Source organism: Bubalus kerabau, chromosome 19, assembly GCF_029407905.1.
Source record: "Bubalus kerabau isolate K-KA32 ecotype Philippines breed swamp buffalo chromosome 19, PCC_UOA_SB_1v2, whole genome shotgun sequence".
Lineage (NCBI taxonomy): Eukaryota > Metazoa > Chordata > Mammalia > Artiodactyla > Bovidae > Bubalus > Bubalus kerabau.
This window is the reverse complement of record NC_073642.1, coordinates 67496745-67516166: the sequence shown is the minus strand read 5'-3', so window position 1 is coordinate 67516166 and position 19422 is coordinate 67496745. Positions and strand designations below refer to the sequence as shown.

Sequence of the window (19422 nt, the reverse complement as noted above, 5' to 3'; positions counted from 1 at the left end):
AACCCCAGGATTGCCAGCGAACCCCCCAAACTAGGAGGAGGCAGGAAGAATCCTTCCCTACTAGTTTCAGAGAGAGCAGACCCTGTCTGTACCTCAGTTTCAGACACTGAACTTCCACATCTGTGAGACAGCATATGTTTTAAGTCACCTGCTTTGTGGTACTTTGTCGCATTAGCCCTAAGAAATGAATACAGATGCTGTAGGTAATCAGAATATCTAAAAACAAGTGAATTTTAGATCTGAGAAACATTCTAATTGGAAAAAAAAAGGTTAAGTTATCGTTATTTACCCATGATATTTGTTTGGAAAATGCAAGAAAATAAATGAAAAGGGGCTTCCCTGGTGGTCCAGTGGCTAAGACTCCATGCTTCCAATGCAGGAGGCCCAGGTTTGATCCCTGCTCAGAAAACTAGGGCTTCCCCAGTGGCTCAGATGGTAAAGAATCTGCCTGCAGTGCAGAAAAGGCATTAGACCCAGAGTTGATCCCTGGTTCGGGAAGATCCCCTGGAGAAGGAAATGGCAACCCACTCCAGTATTCTTGCCTGGGAAATTCCATGGGCAGAGGAGCCTGGCAGGCTACAGCCTACAGGATTGCAAAAGAGTCGGACACGACTGAGCAACTAAAAATCAACAACTTGTTGCAAGGTACACACCAAGGTTCAGTTCAGTTCAGCTGCTCAGTCGTGTCCGACTCTGCAACCCCATGGACTGCAGCACTCCAGGCTTCCCTGTCCATCCCCAGCTCCCGGAGCTTACCCAAACTCATGTCGATCGAGTCAGTAATGGCATCCAACCACCTTATCATCTGTCGTCCCCCTCTCCTCCTGCCTTCAATCTTTCCCAGCATCAGGGTCTTTTCCAATGACTCAGTTCTTCACATCAGGTGGCCAAAGTATTGGAGGTTCAGCTTCAGCATCAGTCCTTGCAATGAATATTAAAGACTGGTTTCCTTTAGGATTGATTGGTTTGATCTTCTTGCAGTCCAAGGAACTCTCAAGAGTCTTCTCCAACACCACAGTTCAAAAGCATCAATTCTTCAGCACTCAGCTTTCTTTGTGGTCCAACTCTCACATCCATACATGACTACTGGAAAAATCATAGTTTTGACCTTCGTCAGCAAAGTAATGTCTCTTTTTTAATGTGCTGTCTGGGTTGGTCATAGCTTTTCTTCTAAGGAGCAAGTGTCTTTTAATTTCATGGCTGCAGTCACCATCTGCAGTGATTTTGGAGCCCCCCCCGCAAAAAGTCTGTCATTGTTTCCCTATCTATTTGCCATGAAGTAATGGGACCTGGAAGCCATGATTTTAAAACCACAAACAAAACCTAGGCCCTTCTCCCGTGATAACAGAAGACACTGGGGACACGGCTGCCCAGATGGACTGCATTTCTGGGGTGTTAAGTATTGACCATGGTCTTGCTTATGGAGCCTAGTAGAAGTGATGTGCTGCTTCTGGGTCTGGATCTAAGACTTTTGGGTGCCTCCTCCATCATTTTTTGCCCCATTCCTGCCGGCTGTCACCTAGACTCATCAATGACATAGCTTCAACCAAAGAGATGGTGAAATGCCCTGGTCCTGGCAGAAAACAAAAATGTAAGGAATCAAGTCTCTAGAATGACCACGTAGACAAGAGCTGTCCCACCAACCTGAACTGTTCACCTCAGACTGGCGTGGGAATGACTTATTTCTTAATGCAGTGTTGAATATCTTTATTTCAGCACTTTATTCTCTCCATGCCCCAAATACTACAAAATGATAATACAGAAGACAAGGTGGTAGCTACCTCAAGGAGAGGCACATAGGGAGCTTCTAAGATCCAATAATACTGTTTCTTAACCTGAGTGATGGGTATACTGCCATTGATTGGTTTTATCCCTTTAAAAATTTTTATTTTTTGTTCATTCATCTGACTGCACTGGGTCTTAGTTGCAGTGTGTGGGATCTAGTTCCCCAAGCAGGGATCAAACCCAAGCCCCCTGCACTGGGATTACAGTGGGGTCCTCACCACTGAACCACCAGGGAAGTCCCTGGTTTTATTCTTATTCTTTTAAATACACACTCTTTTGTATGTATATATGTTTGCATGAATCAACCTAAAGTTCTAAAAAGTTAAAAATAGAGTAATAATTAAATACCTTTTGATGCTTGCCATATTGGCAAACATTAAAAAGTCTGATCACTCACCTAGAGCCAGACATCCTGGAATGTGAAGTCAAGTGGACCTTAGGAAGCATCACTATGAACAAAGCTAGTGGAGGTGATGGAATTTCAGTTGAGCTATTTAAAATCCTAAAAGATGATGCTGTGAAAGTGCTGCACTCAGTATGCCAACAAATTTGGAAAACTCAGCAGTGGCCACAGGACTGGAAAAGGTCAGTTTTCATTCCAATCCCAAAGAAAGTCAATGCCAAAGAATGGTCAAACTACTGCACAATTGCATTCATCTCACACGCTAGCAAAGTAGTACTCAAAATTCTCCAAGTGAGGCTTCAACAGTACATGAACGGAGAACTTCCAGATGTTCAAGCTGGATTTAGAAAAGGTAGAGGAACCAGAGATCAAATTGCCAACATCTGTTGGATCATCAAAAAAGCAAGAGAGTTCCAGAAAAACATGTTTCTGCTTTATTGACTACACCAAAGCCTCTGACTGTGTGGACCACAACAAACTGTGGAAATTCTTAAAGAGATGGGAATACCAGACCACCTTACCTGCCTTCTGAGAAATCTGTATGCAGGTCAAGAAGCAACAGTTAAAACCGGACACAGAACAACAGACTGGTTCCAAATTGGGAAAGGAGTAAATCAAGGTGGTATATCGTAACCCTGCTTATTTAACTTATATGCAGAATACATCATGCAAAATGCTGGCCAGATGAAGCACAAGCTGGAACTGAGGTTGCCAGGAGAAATATCAATAACCTCAGATACGCAGATGACACCACCTTATGGCAGAAAACAAAGAGAAACTAAAGAGCCTCTTGATGAAGATGAAAGAGGAAAGTGAAAAAGCTGGCTTAAAATTCAACATTCAGAAAACTGAGATCATGGCATCCGATCCCATCACTTCATGCAAATAGATGGGGAAACGATGGAAAGTGACAGACTTTATTTCCTTGGGCTCCCAGATCTCTGCAGATGGTGACTGCAGACGTGAAATTAAAAGATGCTTGCTCCTTGGAAGAAAGCTATGACTGGACTAGACAACATATTAAAAAGCAGAGACATTACTTTGCCGACAGCTCCATCTAGTCAAAGCTATGGGTTTTCCAGTAGTGTATGGATGTGCAAGTTGGACCACAGAGAAAGCTGAGCAGTGAAGAATTGATGCTTTTGAACTGTGGTGTTGGAGAAGACTCTTGAGAGTCCCTTGGACTGTGAGAAGATCAAACCAATCAATCCTAAAGGAAATCAGTCCTGATATACATTGGAAGGACTGAAGCTGAAGCTGAAACTCCAATACTTTGGCCACCTGATTCGAAGAACTGACTCACTGGAAAAGACCCTGATGCTGGGAAAGATTGAAGGTGGGAGAAGGGGATGACAGAGGATGAGTTGGTTGGATGGCATCACCAACTCAATGGACATGAATTTGAGTAAGCTCCCAGAGTTGGTAATGGACAGGGAAGCCTGGCATGCTACAGTCCTTGGGGTTTCAAAGAGTCAAACATGACTGAGCGACTGAACTGAACTGAAAAAGTCTGATACTATTCAGCATTGGAGTGTGTATGGCAAAACTAGCATCTTCCTAAATTTCAATAGAAAGATAAATTGACCTAAACTTTTTTTAGTATAATGTTACATAATGTATGAAATTTTTAAATATATAGAGAAAATCAACAAGAAGAAGACAACCCAGTTTTTTAAATGAACAAAAGACTTGAACAGACACTTTACAAAGGTAACATTCCAATGGCCAATAATCTATATGAAAAGGTCATCACTCATCAGGGAAATACAAAGTGAAGCCACAGTAATACTCTTGCACTCGCAACAGACTGGCTAAAATTAAAAGCACTGACTGAAAAACCAAGTGTCGGTGAGGAAATGGAAGGAAATGGAACAACTGAAAGTGTATATTGGTTACAACCACTTTGGAAGATGGTTCTGCAGTGTGTGCTAAATTGAGCACATGTATGAGCTAAAACCCTGGAGAAGGAAATGGCAACCCACTCCAGTCTTCTTGCCTGGAAAATTCCATGGACAGAGGAAGCCCGTGGGCTACAGTCTGTGGGTTGCAAAGGGTTGGACACGACTGAGCGACTCACACACATGAGCTGAAACACATGCCCTGTGACCTAGCAATGCCACTCCTGGATACAGACCTAATTAAGATGCATACACACGTTTTTACAGCAACTTTATTTATAATAGCCAAAACTGGAAATAACCCAACGTCTATCAGCATGGAATGGTTAAATGGGTTGTGGTATAGTCATCTATTCCTGTGGAATTCCACATAGCAATGAAAAAATGACCAGTGCTACATACACAACATGGATGATTTCACAGACACAATATTGAGTGGAAGGAGCTGGCCGCAGAGTACACATTGTATAATTCCACTGCTGCTGCTACTGCTGCTGCTAAGTCGCTTCAGTCGTGTCCGACTCTCTGCGACCCCATAGACGGCAGCCCACCAGGCTCCCCCGTCCCTGGGATTCTCCAGGCAAGAACGGAGTGGGTTGCCATTTCCTCCTCCAATGCATGAAAGTGAAAAGTGAAAGTGAAGTCACTCAGTCGTATCCGACTCTTAGCGACCCCATGGACTGCAGCCTTCCAGGCTGCCCTGTCCATGGGATTTTCCAGGCAAGAGTACTGGAGTGGGGTGCCATCGCCTTCTCCGAATTCCATTGCTATGAAGTTCAAAAACAAATAAAACTAGTGAATGGTATCAGAATAGCGGTTATCTTGGAAGGAGATAATGATTAACAGGAGATACATGGACCCTTCCAGAGTGCTGGAATTTCTTTTTTTTTTTTAATTTTAGCTTCACTGGGTCTTGGTTGCAGCATCCAGGCTTTCTCTAGTTGTGGTAGGCAGGGGGTCTTCTCTAGTTGTGGTATGCTGGAGGGGGGGCAGGGCGAGGCACGTGAGATCTTAGTTCCCTGACCAGGGATCGAACTCTCTTCCCCTGCATTGCAAGGTGGATTCTTAACCCTTGGGCCACCAGGGAAGTGCCATGGAAATTCCGTGTTTTAATCTGGATCTGTACATTTGTAAAACTTTATCAAGCTATACACTTAGGATCTGAGTACTGTACGTTTACTTTAATATAAAAAGTAAAAAAAAAATAAATCCAGTGGTCCAATTAAAATAAAACATAACGTCCATAACCTTACTAAAGTTAGGACAAGAAAGGATGGGGACTCCCCTGGTGGTACAGTGGATAAGAATTTGCCAGTGCAGGGGACGTGGGTTCGAACTCTGACCCGGAAAGATTCCACAGCCTCAGAGCAACTAAAGCCTGTGCACAAGCACTGAGGCCCTCGCACCTCGAGCCCGTGGTCCGCGAGAGAAGCCAGCACAGCGAGAAGCCTGCACACCGCAACGAGGCAGAGCCACTGGTCGCCCCGCAACTGGAGAAACCTGCACACAGCAACAAAGCCTCAGCAAAACCCAAAATTAAACAACTAATTAATTGTTTAAAATAAGACAGGAATGGCCATTGACTTTACTACCATTTACCATGGTGCCGAAAGTATTGACCAGAGCAATCAGAAAAGAGGAAGAAATTGGATGTATAGAGATTAGAAAAGAGGACGTAACACTTTTACTATTTGTTGATAATATAATCAGATACTTAGAAAACCCAAGAGAAGCAACTAAAAAGCTGCTGTTCAGTGAAGTGATAGGGTATAAATTATCTACAGAAGTCAGAAAACTTCCTGCACACAAATACACCAGGGCTTCACCGTGAACATCTCTTGTGTGTATCCTCTTAGGGGCCCACGTGACCATTCCCCTTGGGTGAGTGCCCGGGAGCAGGATCCCTGGGTCAGAGGCTTCATGTGTTCTTCATTTGATTGACACAGCCAGATGGCCATCTGGGACAGCTGCACTCGCTGACACACCCACCAGCATCCCCTTGAGTGTTTGCCACATCCCTAGAGAACGTGCTTCTGCAACATAGGGGCTGAACCAAGAGAGAGGATGATACAGGATCTAGGAAGCAAGGATTCTAACCCAGGAATGTGGGGAAAGGAATTCCCAGGATGTGTGGCAGGTTGGAGCAAGACAATGTGAGGCTGTGGGAAGGAGGCTTCCAGGAAATTAATGGTTGAGCCACTGCATTTAAGTGGTTTGAAAATATTATATTGATAGTTATTTGAAGAACCTGTTGGAGACTTTAGGAAAAAAAATTGGGGGGGAAAAAAAGGCAGTGCAAATGTAAATACAAGGCAGTCATTAGTGGAATAACCCGAAGTTATCAACGACGGGAAGGAGGCAGGAACTGCCCTGGTGGCCCAGTGGTGAAGACTCCGTGCTTCCACTGCAGCGGGTGCTGGTTCAATCCCTGGCCAGGGAACTAAGATCCCACATGCCTAGTTGCTTCAACCAAAGGGAAAAAAAAGAACACTGTTGCTGAAAGTGAAAGTGTTAGTCACTCAGTCATGTCAGACTCTGCGGCCCTATGGACTGTAGCCCATCAGGCTCCTCTGTCCATGGGATTCTCCAAGCAAAATACTGGAGTGGGTTGCATTTCTTCCTCGAGGGGGTCTTCCCGACCTTGGGGCTTCCCAGGTGGCGCTAGTGGTAAAGAACCCGCCGGCCCATGCAGGAGACAAAAGAGACATGGTTCAATCCTTGGATTGGGAAGATCCCCAAGAGGAGGGCATGGCATCCCACTCCAGTACTCTTGCCTGGAAAATCCCACGGACAGAGGAGCCTGGTGGGTTACAGTCCATGGGGTCATGAAGAGTTGGATACGACTGAAGCACTTAGCACGCAGGGATAGAACCCGGGTCTCCTGCGTTGCGGGCAGGTTGTTTACCTTCAGAGCCACCAGGGAAGCCCTGTTGCTGACCTCCCCTCAAATGTTTTCTTTATTATCTTCTTTCTGCTTTTTTTGTTTTCTGTCTGGGAACGTCCTGATTCTCATAATCTTCCTTGTGTCTACTGCCTTAAGGTTCAGTACCTGTTTTTCTCGGCTGTCGTGATTCTTCTCTTTATCCTCATGACTTTGACCATAAGAGTGTTTAGTGTTGTGGTAAAATGGTACCTTTTAATGTTCCAAACTTTCTGTACCTAAAGAAAGGTATTTCACTTTCTTTCATTTTAGGTATTTCGCGTCCACTAGGTTATCTCCTTACCATATCTGAATTTTGATGTGATCAACAATTCAGAAAGAACCTATAAAATTAATATGAAATGAAGACATACAAATGACAACTCAAATGTGTTTCAGCTGCTGTGATGTTTTGCATCCCATTATTATAATCAAATTGTTTGTGTACTTCATACATTGGTGTATACGTCCATACTCATCGATGGAAATGTGCGGGAGCCTTAACTCAGGAACACTTTTTTCTGTGGCTGTTTTGCTGCCTCGGGGACGGTTTTGCCAACCAGACTTCATCAGGATAAGGTGCATCAGATATGCAGATTTGCACTCCAACAGACTGGGATGTGGGCTTCCCAGGTGGCGCTAGTGGTAAAGAATCCACCCGCCAATGCAGGAGACATGAGATGCAGGTTCGATCCCTGGTTTGGGAAGATCCCCTGGAGAAGGAAATGGCAACCCACTCCAGTATTCTTACCTGGAGAATCCCATGGACAGAGGAGCTTGGTGAGCTACAGTCCATGGGGTCGAAAAGAGTCAGACAGGACTGGAGCAACTTAGCAGGGTAGAGCACACTGGAATGTAGAAAACACACGTTACCAGTCCACATGGGTGGACTTGGCTATTTGTCATATTGCTGCCGGTACTTGGCGAGGACACAGGAATTGTGATCAAGTCTATTTCATGTATTTCTTATCAAAATGGAAAAAAAAAAAGTGTGATGTGTTTGTAATTGTTTTCACTGCTTACCAGAGTATATCCCTACCAGAGGAGACCTCTGTTCTGACAAAGTATTGATGAGAACTGAATCCTCCTTTGACATCTGGTAACTGGAAGAATTTTCATCAGCAAACTCCTGGTTTCGTGTATTTCTGACACGTCATGTTTCTCCCCACGTCACACGTGCTTCCATTGCCAGGCACAGTAGGACCCGTGGGAACTGCTGGTCCTGAACCCTTGACTCACTGGGTCTGAACCCCAGACTGCACAGAGAAGTGACCCAACCGCATCCGCACCACCCAGGAACCCAAACCAAGGGGACGCTCAGATGCGGGGCGGAGGGCCACAGCGGAAACGGAGCAGAAAGGGGTTGGGACCATTCATGTTGATGTGGTTTGAATGTTCAAAACCTACCAAAATGTGAGCACATCACTAGGCCCATCCAAGGGAGCCCTTGCAAGCGAGGGACCTCCGTGGTGGGCCCACCTCTGCTTTAACTTCTGCCCCATGAATGGCAGCTGTTCTTGAAAACGTGCCAGACCCCATTGACTCCCAATCAGGAACCCACTCCCACGTCTAGACCAGGAGACTCCTCTTCCTACCGCCTCCCTTCTCTCCGCTCTGCTCCGCCTCCTTTCCCACAGGTGCCACCAGCTCCTTCTGCAAGCACCCCTGCTTCCCCAGGATAGAGCCTCTGCGTCGCCCTGATTGGGTCTCCCGGATCCGAACCGGCCATGCAGCGGCAGCAAAGGCTCTGAACATTTTGCCTTAATAATTCCATTGTTTTGAGTCAAATGTTGCTTCTCTGTAACTTCGACTCGTTGTCCTGTCTTCCTGGCTCAGATGAGAGCCCTCCAAATAGTTCCCACCTGTCTCATCCATCAGTCTGGGTTCGTCAGCCGGTGGTTACATCGGTGCTGGTCAAGGTGTCCGTCTATGAGAAGAGCTTGCAAACCATCTTCACTCCTGCACACTCGGTTGAGTTTAGCTGACTTCCTTTTGTAGCAAGCTCTATCAAGGGGCTTCCCTGGTGGTTCAGACGGTAAAGAATCTGCCTGCAGTGCAGGAGACCTGGGTTCGATCCCTGGGTCAGGAAGATCCCCTGGAGAAGAGACAGTTACCCATTCCAGTATTCTTGCCTGGAGAATCCCATAGATAGAGGAGCCTGATGAGCTATGGTCCATGGTGTCGAAAAGAGTTGGACACAACTGAGTGACTAGCATTTATCAAGGAAGCAGGGCATTGAGTCTGTCCTGTGGCAAGCAGTCAGGTAAGAGTGTGTGAACGGGCAGCCGGTCCACAGGTCATACTTTGAGCAGCACCATCTTTGAGGAGATGATTTACAGTCTCAGGAGGTTTGTAAATAACCTCTCGCTTCCCTGCCTGAGTTCAGAATTACTTGAGAGACACAGGACTTCTTGGATGGGTGGAGATTAAGCTATTAGCTTTATTACTGAAAAGCTGATTAGAAAGATGGGTTATACACCTGTGGCCCAAGGCACTTCACTGTGAGTTCAAATTCCCTTTGAATTCATTTCACCCACCATGTCCCAGTCTGGTGGGACCATAACTGACCTCTCTCCAGGGCAGAGAGCCAACCAGGAGGCGTGCAGCCTGCAGGTAGGTGATCACAACAGAATTGCTTTGAAGGCGTTCAGTTCTCCTCCCAAACATCACCCATCATTTATTTCCTCTGAGAGCAGAGGAAAAGGTACAAGGTGGGATGAGAGGGCCTAAACCTGCATCCATGACTCCTGAGTATTTGTGAAGCCCCTGAAATGGAGCTCTGCGTGTGATATTTTTCCAGATAGCCTATAGTAGGTATTGTGGGCACCTTGACCAGATCCCTTTAGCCCCAGGGCTGCAATGAGTGTCGTCTGTTAATCACAGCCCCCTTCTCTATGATAACAGCCAACACACACCGCAGCCCTGGGGCTAAAGGGATCACAGGTGCCCCACTTCTCTGGGCTTCCCAGGTGGCACTAGTGGTAGAGAACCCGCCTGCCAGTGCAGATAGATGTAAGTAGACACAGGTTCAATCCCTGGGTCAGGAAGATCCCCTGGAGGAGGAAATGGCACCCACTCCGGTATTCTTGCCTGGAGAATCCCATGGACAGAGGAGCCTGGTGGGCTACAGTCCATAGGGTTGCAAAGAGTCAGACCTGGCTGAAGTGACTTAGCAGGCATGCAGGCCCCATTCTCTGATGAATTTCTTTGGCCATAAGGGAGCCCCGAGCCACAGAGGCGATACCTGCGCCCAGGAGGGGAAACTGACTGCATCAAAGGCTGCCCCCTGGCCTCAAGGTGGGAACAACCATGTAGCGCGGCTCATGTTCCAGGACCTCTCCCGAGGTCAGGCTGAGCTTACCTGCCGCTGAGACCACCGTCCAGCTTAGTTCTTCTCCCCTGCCTGAGCCTGCTTCTCCTTGGAGCCCTCCCTCCAAAAATCACTCATACAACAATCCCTGTCTCAGGCTCTGCTTCCAAGTGAAAGTGAAGTTGTTCAGTCGTGTCCAGCTCTTTGGGACCCCCATGGCCTGTAGCCCACCAGGCTCCTCCGTCCATGGGATTCTCCAGGCAAGAATACTGGAGTGGGTTGCCATTTACTTCTGCAGGGGATCTTCCAAACCCAGGGATTGAACCCCTGTCTCCCGGATTGCAGGCAGATGCTTTAACCTCTGAGCCACCATCAGTCCTTCCAAGAGCTTGACCCAATTCAAGGCTCATTAGCTCTCATCAGATTCTGAAAGTGGTTTAAGATCCTGTAGCGTGTTGTATGTGTACGTGCATGCGTGCTAAGTCACTTTAGTCATGTCCGACTCTTTGCGACTCCATGGACTGTAGCTCTGCAGGCTCCTCTGTCCACGGGATTGTCCAGGAAGGAACACTGGAGTGGGTTGCCCTTTCCTCCTCCAGGGGATCTTCCTGACCCAGGGATGGAACACAAGTCTCGTACGCCTCCTGCACTGGCAGGCGGGTCCTTTACCACTAGTGCCACCGGGGAAGCCCAGTGGCTTCTACAGTGACCCCCCAAAGATATATATCCATGTCCTGAACCCTGAAGACTGTGAATGTCACCTCCTTTGGAAAAAAGGTTTCTGGAGACTAATTAAGTTAAGGATTTTAAGATGAGATCATCCTGGATTATCCTAAATCCAATGACGAGTATCCTTAAAGAGACAAACAGAGAAGAAGGCAGGTGAAGATGGAGTCAGAGACTGGAGCAACGTGGCCACAAGTCATCAGAGGCAGGACGGGGCAGGGGCAGGGAGTGAGGTCCTGCCCAACCTTGATGTCAGGTTCCTGGCCTCCGGAGGCTTCTGATTTATGCCCCCCAGTCGCGATAATTTGTTACAGCAGCCACACATCCCCCTCAAAGGTTAAGAGCTCCGTATAGTTATTGAAGCTGAAGTCCTTCCCCATGAAACTATGCGAGTTGTGACAGAGCACTCCCCACCAGCAGCGTTGGAGTTTCCCGAGTCCTCATTCCCAGGCTTGTCAAAGTGTTCTTTGTTCGTTTTGTCTTTAGACTGCTGTACAGCATGCAGGGTCTTAGCTCCCCAACCAGGGATTGAACCCGTGCCCCCTGCGTGGGGAGCACGGAGTCTCAACCGCTGGCCCGCCAGCCGATTTCATCAGGGGAAATAGCCTATACTTTGCTGAAATTACTGCATAAGACACCAGCTTTTCTGTCCCTGGAGGTCAGCATCTCTGCCTTCTCTCAGCATCACTCCACTTGGAACTGCCCCCTCATCATCCCTTCTTTGTTCTTCTTGCTCTAAGAATAACTTTGACGACCTTTTCATCTTCCTCAGGGTTTCTGGCAAGCCGCAGCACTTCCCGACAGTGTTTTTCGGGCATGGTGTCATTTCCCAGGACCCGTCTCTGTATTTCCTTCATCTGTATTTTGTCCATCTTCTCGTATCAGGCAGCTCAGGCTGGCAGGCTGCGTCTTCTCATCTTCATCGTTATTATTATTCATATGACCATCATATGATTATTCATGATTGCATAATCAGGATGGCTTTTTAAAGAAGCTCCCTACTTGCTATTAGCTGACAGAATTAAAGGTTCTCCATTAAAGGGTGGCTCCTTTCTGCTCCCTGAAAGGCAAAAGCTAATGAAATACTTTCACCAAAATGAAAACAGCAGAAAACTTCAGGAGCAGTTGAGCAGTTTTGGATGGAAAGTTTGGATGCTTTCAGAGGTCAGGAATAATTGATCCGAGGGCTGTAATTGAGCGAGTAAGGGAGAAAGCAGACTCGGCTCACACCCGGGCACGGATGTGATGTGAACGCCTGGCCTGCCAGGCTCCGAGTTCACAGGACTCTCGCTTCTCTGCCTGGACCCTGGGAACAGCTTCCTGATTGTCTCTGTGCGTCTAACCAGTGCAGGAATTATGCCCGCCCTTGTGTCTGTACAGCTGGTCACCAACACCTGTACCCTCACCTGATTCCAATGAGTGAAGTGCCTTGTTTTCCATACAACTTGGCCCCTAAGTCACATTAACCACCCCATCCAGTGCTTAAAGAAGAACCAGCACCAGTTCCAGGCTGGAGCAAAACCCATAGCACACATCTACAGACACCCTCCCAGGGTGCGTTTCAAGAGAGATTGCCCTTCAGTTCACCAACCATGTGGCCCAACCAATCTTCAGACACTCCAGTTCAGCTCACCTGCACCGTCCACACAGTGCTGCTCAGAGCCTGGGGAAAAGAAGCCCCAGGTTCCAGTTTTCCCTTGGGCCCTCGAGCCCAGTCCACGACCACCGGTCGACATGCCGCCTTCCTGGGAAATGGGAGTTGGGGATGAGCTGACAACCTTTGAGGTCACCCAGCTCCCTGTCCTCTTACTGTCTGCCTTTCGGATCCCCACGGTGGCTTTCCAAGCAGGAGGAGAACACGCCACGTATTTCAATCCCTTAGATAGTGGCAGGGCTTCTAAGGAAGCCCAGCGTGTCCTACCTGGCAGGTCCAAGTTCATCCTGTGTCCACCACAGGTCCTGGCAGGAAGCAGGTGCTTGGCACGTGTGTGTTCAATGTGTTTACCTCGTTCAGGGGGTTCCCTCCCATGAAGCCTCCCTCGCCTGCTGCTTTCTCCCCCCAGCCTGTGTCTGGGTGACTTGCTGGCTGATCCCCGGGTCAGCTTCCAGGTGTTCACGTTGCTCCCGCCGCTGTTGTGTTGGCTCAGACAGCTTCCCTCCTGACACCTGGAGAAACCCTGGCTCGGATCTCCCGTGGGCTCTGCCTTTACCGAGAGCTGACTATGCAGGTTTGGCCCGGAAGTCGGGAAGATGGTGTTTGTGTCGTCAGCGGGGTGCTCGGTCACTCGAACCCAGCAAAGTTCCAGGGACTTGCCTGGTGGTCCAGTGGCTAAGACTCCACACCCCAATGCAAGGGGCCCGGGTTCAACCCCTGGTCAGGGAACTAGATCACACATGCCGAAACTGAGATGGATATAACCAAATAAATATTAAGAAAAAAAAAAGGCCCGAGTGTCCCCAGGTGTGAGGCATGCAGGTCTGGATCCATCACTCCGTCTGTCTCTGGGAATAGCCCCCTCCCCAGTTCTCTGGGCTCCCTCAGGAGAGACCCCCTCGCAATGAGGTGCCCACTACATGTAGAGTTGTATGGTTAGGGGTGAGGGGACTGAGGTTTACAACTCCTATCCCAAGCACTTCTAGTCAGCTCCCCAGCCCTCCACACCACCCTCGGTGAGGGGCGAGGGTCCCAGAATGCAAAGCTGTTTTCCCTTGTCTGCCCATTCTTCCTTCACTGCACCAGCATCTCCTTGGGGGCCACTAGGGCCCAAGCAGTGCCCAAGAGGTGCCAGGTCCCTGCCTGAGTGCAACTGGCAATCAGCCACAATACAGGGCTAGAGAAGAGTGCTGGGGCAAAGGGGAAAGGCACGCGACCCCCTGGGCTCCCAGAAGAGGCAGCTCTGGGCGGCCCCTTGAGCCCCTGCTCACTAGGGAAAGCGCAGGGGTGGCCGGCGGGGTGGGGGGCTGCAGGGGGGAGGTTGGAGTGACCGGATCTTGGGAGGAGAGTGGTGCTGGCAGGAGGTAAGTGGGGGCCACGGCGGGGAGGCAGGGCCTGGTAGATGTGCTGAGGAGTTTGGACTTGATCCCAAGGTCAACATGAGCCCTGGAGCAGGGATTCAAATCCACGACCAAGAAAAGACTTGAAAAGACATGACTACTGGGACTTCCCTGGTGGTCAAGTGGTTAGACTGCAAGCTTCCAATGCAGGGGGCACAGGTTCAATCCCTGGTTGGGGAACTAAGATCCTGCAATGCCATGCGGTGTGGCCAAAAAATTAAAAGGATATAATTACTAAACTAGGAGATGCAAATTAAGATCACAATGAGAAACCACCACACACCCACTAGACTGGAAAAATCTGTTACTATGTCACAGCAAGAGTTACTGATAATGCAGAGCAACAGGGACTCGGCTGGGAGTGTCAACTGATATAAATCACTGTGAAAACAATTTGGCTGTGTCAGCTAAAACTGAGGAGTTCAGTACCCAATGAAACACGGAAACATGATTGGAATATTCACAGCAGCACTGTGGTAGAATATTACACAACTGGAAAAAGGAATAAACTGGTTATTCAAGTCAATGTGAATAAATTTCACCATGTTGAGCAAAAAAAAAAAGTCACAGACTACATATGATAACCCTTTATTTACATTCAAACACATCCATCATTTAAGGACAGACATACATATATGGTAAAAGAGAACACTTCAGCGCGATTGGTGGGGAATTCCCTGGTGGTTCAGTGGTTAGGACTCGGCCAAGGGCGCAGGTTCAATCCCTGGTCAAGGAACTAAGATCCCACAAGCTGCGTGGCTCAGCCTAAATAAATAAATTTATTAATAAAAATAATTTTATTATAAAATTTATTGATAAGTTAATGGATTTGTTATGAAATTTATTTAGTAATAAATTTGTCATTAACAAATTAACAATGTTTTTATTAATAGTAAATGTATTTAGTGACAATAAATAATTAATTAAAGCTTCTTTTTTAAGAGACCATAAACTGATGATGTTGAATGACCTTCAGCAGGGTGGCCCTGCATGATTCTATTTCTTTGTTGAGAGTCTTCCCATCACTCTCTCCAGCTGGTGTATATACATGATAGGCCAGCACCCTGAAAGAATTCACTGGGTCCAATGCCCACCACTGCTGCCGTCCTCCCTATAAAAGGAAATATGCTAGGAGGCTTGTCCACCTTTCTGTTTAAAAGCGGGGGCCGGGCTTAATAATGACTTCATTTATAGATTTTTTTTAAAGAGATGCAAAGAGATAGCATTAATGACAGGAACACCTAGGCCTCTGAGAACAGGGGCAGGTGCTAACCCGTGGCAGGGTGGTGGGCGCAGTGGTGACGTGACCGCCTGGCCTCCCGCCCCTGTGAATAGCCCGGGGTCTCTAGGACAGGTCATTCTTCACCAGACCCTTCGTACGCTTGTCAAGTTTAATTCCCTAGTTGTTTTATTTTGGATAATGAGACTGAGTGCTGATTGAAATGTCATGTTGGGTATCCACCAACTTATCCAGTAGTTTTAAATGAAATGCCAAGTTGTTGAAAGGGCTTCGAATTTACAGGGCAGCATGCTGTTGGTGTGCTGCTCAGAACACTGCATTGGGAAACAGCTTAGAAATTAGAAGCTTCTGGGGCTTCCCTGGCGGTCCAGTGTTAGGATGCCTTGTTCCCACTGCAGGGGCCACAGTTCAATCCCTGGTGAGGGAACTAAGATCCTACATGCTATGTGGCTCGGCCAAAAAAAAAAAAAAGGAAAAAGAAAAGAATCTTATTATACATCCCTTTGAGGCTTTCCTGGTGGCCCAGATGGTAAGAATTCATTTGCAATGCAGGAGACCTGGGTTCGATCCCTGAGTTGGGAAGATCCCGTGGAGAAGGGAATGGCTACCCACTCCAGTATTCTTGCCTGGAGAATTCCATGGACAGGGGAGCCTGGTAGGCTTTGGTCCATGGGGTCGCACAGAGTCGGACACGACTGAGCAACTAATGCACTTTCAATATCCATTAGCATCTTGAACTGCAGACTCAGCTTTATCTGTCACAACATATTCATTGGGACACAGCTGTTAATTAACACACTTACACACGCTCATCTACCCTAACTTCAGATAAGGTAGAGGGTGTTGGCAAAGTGCGGAAGTTTCCATTAGCTCATTCACTGCTTGATTCTGGGTAATAACACACATGTGCCACAGTTGATTTGTCCTTGAGTGAAAGAATTTACCACCGTATGAAGACAGATTGTTACGGGGGTAGGCGGGCTTCCCAAGTGGTGCTAGTGGTAAAGATCCTGCCTGCCAATGCAGGAAACGCAAGAGACTCAGGTTTGATCCCCGGGTCAGGAAGATCCCCTGGAGGAAGACATGGCAACCCACTCCAGTATTCTTGTCTGGAGAATCCCATGGACAGGGGAGCCTGGTGGACAGTTCATAGGGTCGCAAAGAGTTGGACAAGACTGAAGTGACTTAGCACACACGCACCCACACAGGAAGACAGAAGGAACCTGTTCCAATTGTCCTGTCCCTGCCCCCGTTTTCCAGGTAAGGAAACTGAAGCTTCAACAGACTTGGCCCCAAAGTCAGCAGAGGAGGCACACAAGAGGGACAAAGAAGCAGACAGCACCTCACTGGGCAGGGAAGGGGTTGATCTGGCTCTTGAAGGAGTGGGCGTTTTCCAGGCTGGACGGGAAGAGAAGGCAGGAGCAGAGGTGTAAACAGGCTGGAGGCCGGGGCAGGGGGGCAGAGGCCCTTATCGCAGGGTGTTGAGGTGGGAAGCAGGGGGAGAAGCCTCCTGGCCTTCTGGAGGGCCTTCCAGAGGGCCTGGTCGGGACCCCTTTATGGGTAGTCAGCGCCCAAAATGATGACCGTATTCATGGCAAGCTGGCCAGACCTAGGTGCCCTCCCCCTGGGCCACCTGGGCAGAGTCTTGACAGCCTGGTGACCCCTGGCTCAGTGCAGTTGGAAAGGAACTGTCACCTCCCAGGCCCGCCAGGAACGTCACACCCGCTTGTCCCCCTCCCGTTTCAGCTTCTGACCCACCTCACCTCACCTTGGGGCGTCTGAAGATCAGCAGCAGCTGGCCTATTCCTCCACTGGCTGAACACGAGGCTCCCCTTGGGGGAGTCTCAGCCTAAAGACCTCTGCCCTCGTGTTGGCCGAGACAAAGATGCGAGCAGGAAGGGCAGAGCTGCCCCCAACCCACCCCTGACCCCCCAGCTTTAGGGCCACAACCCTGGGATGCCAGGGAGGGGGAGCAGTCTGGGGAGGGCTGGACTCACACCTGACTCCACCTTAAGACTCAGATGATTTGAGGTTGGCATCTTTTAACCCTCCAGTCTGTCTTTATGTATATGGGGTTTTAGTGGTGAAATACACACACACATGCACGCACACACACACACACACGTTGCTATTGTTCAGTCTCCAAGTCGTGTCCTACTCTTTGCGACCCCATGGACTGCAACACACCAGGCCTCCCTGTCCCTCACCATCTCCCGGAGTTTGCCCAAGTTCATGGCCATTGAATCAGTGATGCCATCCAACACACATATATACAAATTATATATAACTTAACACATGCATATATATTTTAATTTATAAAAGTTGCCTCCAGTTCTCTCAGTTTCATTCCAACTCAGTGACAGGTTGGCAGCTTTGTCACGAACTCTCAAGAGTGAGACATTAATGATAGTGACCTAGGGAATTCCCTGTGGTCCAGTGGTTAGGACTCAGCTTTCACTGCCTAGGGCCCAGGTTCAATCCCTAGTCCGGGAAGAATCTGCAATCCGAGTGGCACGGCCAAAAAAAAATGATGGTGATTTAAACTGCATCTCACATAATTCTCTCCTCGCTTTCCTAACTCTCCAGCTGGCGAAAATAAAGAAAAATGAAATTCCTAAACCTCAATGCCACTTCCAGTTGGAGGCCCCAAACACAACCCATCACCTACCTGGCCCTTAGATGGCACCAAAGGTTAATCTGCCTTCGAAGGGGAGGGGCCCCACCTGGTCTCTTCCAACACTTATTCTTTGTGCGTGGAGATGGTAGACAGCCACCTGCCCAGGCCTGATCCTGAGCTGGGTTTGGGGGATCAAGAGACAAGACAAAACCTAGTTTCAGCTCCTCCCTGTGGATTAGAACGTGGAGGAGGCACCCAGAGGAAACCGGGCAGGCGATCTCTGGGCTGAGCTGAGCTCCATGCAAGTTCACCTGGAGGAGGAGAGGCTGTCTAGGGGGATCCCCTGCCCTGGGGTCCCTCCTGCTGTGCCTTCCCCAGACCCCCGGGGGGTGGCTCTGGGAGGGGCTGGGCAATGGAGGTGGGAGGCTGGAACAAAACCAGAGACCACCACCACACTTTCAGTCTGTCCTTCCTCCCTTTGGACCTGTTTCTCTGCCATATTCTTCTTTTTTTTTTTTTGCCATATTCTTCTTACAGGTCACCTGGGCAGGGTTGGTGATGGTGGCGCCCCAGCCTCCAACAATCAGCAGGGCTGGGGGCTGGGCCAGGGGTGGGGTGCGAGGGTTTGCAGCCAGCCTTCTGGGTCTGAGAGCACCTAGGTCAGGGGTGGGGACAGGGGAGTGGTCGGGCTGAGATCAGAGCCAGTGGTCAGAGGAGTGAAGGGCCAGCGGCATGAGCGGGGCCTGGGGTGTGAACACCCAGACAGGGCTGCTGGCTGGGGGTCCCGCGAGCCCCGGACATTTCTGCCAAAGGAGGTGGGCAGGTGAAGACAGGAATGCAGAGCAGGTGAATCCAGGGAGAGCCAGGTGACCATGGCATAGAGTCTGGATCCAAGTGGGACCCTGAGCTTAGAGAAAGAGGACGTCTTAGACGCTCCCACGGACTTGGCAGCTTCAGAACGTGGGGGCTGAAGGGTGAGTCAAAGATGACTCGGAAGGCCTGAAGGTGAGTTCAAGGGAAGATGGCAGAGCTTCTGGAAGTCGTCTGCGTTCCTGTCCAGGACCGCCGGTTCCTGTAGGAGCCAGGGATGGGCCTGAACTTGGTCCGTCCCTCCCCCATGAAAGTTCTGAAGGTTAGGTCTGGGAGTCTCCAGCTGAGCCTCGGCCCCGGGCACCTCGCACAGCTGCTGCATAACCTGTCCTCTGCCTGACTCGGGCGCAGCACAGAGACCAGGGAGGGCTGGGTGGGGGACAAGGAACCTTCCAGGAGGGTGTGCCCCCTGGCCACAGCCCACACTGGGCCCTGCCTCCCCCAGAAGGTGTCGCCCCTGACCCCAGGCCCTCTGCCTCCCGGCCCCAAGGCTGCACCAAGGCTGCGGTTCTCAGGAAGTCCTGCTCCTGCCCTCACTGTCCAGCTCCCTTCCTGCCCGGCCAGCCCTTCCCTGCCTTCTTGCCCACGTCTCAGCAGCC

The 19422-nt window shown here is 49.1% G+C and overlaps 1 long non-coding RNA gene across 1 annotated transcript; it reads right to left on the bottom strand.

Annotated features, from left to right (window-relative positions):
- Positions 1-6332: 6332 nt before the first annotated feature.
- Positions 6333-8963, bottom strand: LOC129634462 (uncharacterized). Its single transcript, XR_008705697.1, has 3 exons — positions 8869-8963; positions 7758-7854; positions 6333-6549 (listed from the first exon to the last, which is right to left on the bottom strand). It is a non-coding gene; the product is annotated as an uncharacterized LOC129634462 (long non-coding RNA).
- Positions 8964-19422: the final 10459 nt, after the last annotated feature.